Source organism: Grammomys surdaster, unplaced genomic scaffold (assembly GCF_004785775.1).
Source record: "Grammomys surdaster isolate TR1022 unplaced genomic scaffold, NIH_TR_1.0 62, whole genome shotgun sequence".
Lineage (NCBI taxonomy): Eukaryota > Metazoa > Chordata > Mammalia > Rodentia > Muridae > Grammomys > Grammomys surdaster.
In genome coordinates, this window is record NW_021604564.1 from 13,983,240 (window position 1) to 13,986,052 (window position 2,813).

Below are 2,813 nucleotides of genomic sequence, written 5' to 3' on the forward strand. Positions count from 1 at the left end.
CAAGAATTTTCCCTAGTAATTTCAAGCCAAGCATCTACTAATGTGAAATTTGGTGATAAAAATGTCAGACTTTATGTGCAAAGAAACAACAAAGAAAAGTGCAGAGGGTGCCCTTCCCCAAATCACGGAATTCATTTGTCATCTAAAATTCCTGCTAGTAGCAGATACTTCAATTGTGAATTATTAACCTACCACATATTCTTAGCTGATGGTAAATTCTTGATCTTAACAGGCGTGAGAATGTCCTTTCCTAAGGCATCCCTGAAAAGATTCAATGACCCTTCAGGTTTTGCTCCATCTCCAGGTGCTTATGATGTTAAAACTTCAGAAGCAATGAAAGGACCAGTGAAATCACAAAGACTTAAAAACCAAAGAAAATCTCAACAAAACCTTAACATTGACAAAGATATGACCTTGCTTGCTTCGGCTAAAAAAGCAAAGACATTGGTGTCAAAGAAGGAGTCTCAGAAGAATTATAAAGATGTGATGAGATTAGAAAAACAGATTTATATTCTTTTGCAAGAGCAAGGGACTCAGGACAAACGGATCCAGGACATGGAATCTGAGTTGGAAAAGACAGAAGCAAAGCTAAATGCAGCAGTCAGAGAAAAAAACATCTCTCTGCAAGTAATGTTTCACTGGCAAAACGGCTTACTGAGCTAACCAGAGCCAACAAGCTACTAAAGTCTACGTTTTCTGAAGATAGTCATCAAAAGAACATGAGAACTCTAAGCCTGGAGTTGATGAAACTCAGAAATAAGAGAGAGACAAAGATGAGGTCATCTCTGTTGTTCAGAGTATGATGGCTAAACAGGAAGGCATGGAGTGGAAGCTGCAAGCCACTCAGAAGGACCTCGCTGAGTCTAAGGGGGAAAAAGTCCAGCTGGAGAGAAAACTTGTTTCAATAGAGAAAGAAAAGATCGATGAAAAATCTGAAGCAGAAAAACTAGAAGAAATTAGATGTGCATCTGATCAAGTAGAAAAATACAAACTAGGTATTACCCATTTAGAAGAAGATTTGAAAGAGAAGGATCGTGAGATTTTAAGTCTTAAGCAATCTCTTGAGGAAAACGCGTTACATTTTCTAAGCAAACAGAAGACCTGACTGTTAAATGTCAGCTGCTTGAAATGGAAAGAGACAATCTTGTCAGCAAGGGTGGAGAAAGGACTGAAAGTCTCAGCGCTGAGATACAGTTTCTAACAGAGAAGCTGGTTCTGAAAAGGTAAGAATATGAAAATCTGCCACCAAAAGAATTGCACAGCCAGTCACTTCTGCAGCAGGAGAAGGAACTGTCTGCTCGTCTTCAGCAGCAGCTCTGCTCTTCTCAGGAGGAAATACTTCCAAGAAGAATGTCTTTAAAGAAGAGTTGAAGCTCGCCCTGGATGAGTTGGATGTGGTCCAGCAGAAGGAGGAGCAGAGTGAAAGGCTGGTCCAACAGCTGGAAGAGGAAACAAAGTCAACTGCAGAACAACTGAAGCGGCTACACAACCTGCTGAGAGAGAAAGAAGTTGAACTGGAGAGAAGTACTGCCGCTCACGCCCAAGCCACCTTGACTGCACAAGAGAAGTATAAAAACACAGCACAGAATCTGAGAGACATCACTGCTCAATTGGAAAGCTATCAGTCATCAACACTTAAGGAAACAGAAGATCTTAAACTGGAGACTATGACTATACAAGAAAAAAGTAACTATGGCTGAAAAAAGGTGTAGAAGATGTTCAACAACAGATATTCACAGCTGAGAGCACAACTCAAGAAGATGCAAAGATGCTTCAAGACTTGCAGAACAGATCAACACTGAAAGAAGCAGAAATTAGAGAAAACACATCTTCATTTCTTGAGAAAATAACTGATTTGCAAAATCAACTCAGACAAGAAGATGAAGACTTTAGGAAGCAGCTGGAAGAGGAAGGAGAAAGAACAGCAGAGAAAGAAAATGTAGTGACAGAATTAACCATGGAAATTAACAAATGGCATCTCCTATATGAAGAACTGTATGACAAAACTAAACTTTTTCAGCAACAACAGGATGCCTTTGAAGCAGAGAGGCAGGCATTGTTGAATGAACATGGTGCAACTCAGGAACAGCTAAATAAACACAGAGACTCATATGCACAGCTACTGGGTCACCAGAATCTAAAGCAAAAAATCAAACATGCTGTGAAATTCAAAGATGAAAATAGCCAACTCAAATTGGAGGTGTCAAAACTCTAGTCTCAGCTTGTTAAAAGGAAGCAGAATGAGCTCAGACTTCAGGGAGAATTGGAAAAAGCTCTGGGCATCAGGCACTTTGACCCTTCCAAGGCTTTTTGTTATGAATCTAAGGAGAATTTGACCCTCAAGACCCCATTAAAAGAAGGCACCCAAACTGCTGCTGAGTCAGATGCAACCTCAAGAGGATCATGGAAGTATATGTCTGAAATACTTGTTGAAGATTATTTTCTTCATTATTCTTGATATTATGTTTATAGTATATATTATATAATGTATTTAATTTCTACTGCCTATTCTTCGGTATATGAAATGGTAATTCAGCATGTTATCAAAATAACTTTTGATCTTTTATTTTCTATCATGTGTCCCTTCAACCTTTACCTGTATCACCTCATTCTGAACCATTTGGTTGCTTTGCTGCATATGTTGCTCTACCATCAAATTGACTTTTTTTTAAGATCAGTATTAAAAATTTCCCCATATTCTGTATTCCCTCTGTGTTTTAGCTTGACTCTAGAGTTCTTTCTATTCCAGTAAAGAGTTTCCACTCTTTATAAAATAAATAAAATATTAAAAAAAAATTAAAGAGTCATAATGG

General features: G+C 38.3%; 1 pseudogene; it reads left to right on the forward strand.

Moving 5' to 3' along the window:
* Positions 1-240: 240 nt before the first annotated feature.
* Positions 241-2,379, forward strand: LOC114617757 (annotated as a pseudogene).
* The last annotated feature ends 434 nt before the right edge of the window (positions 2,380-2,813 follow it).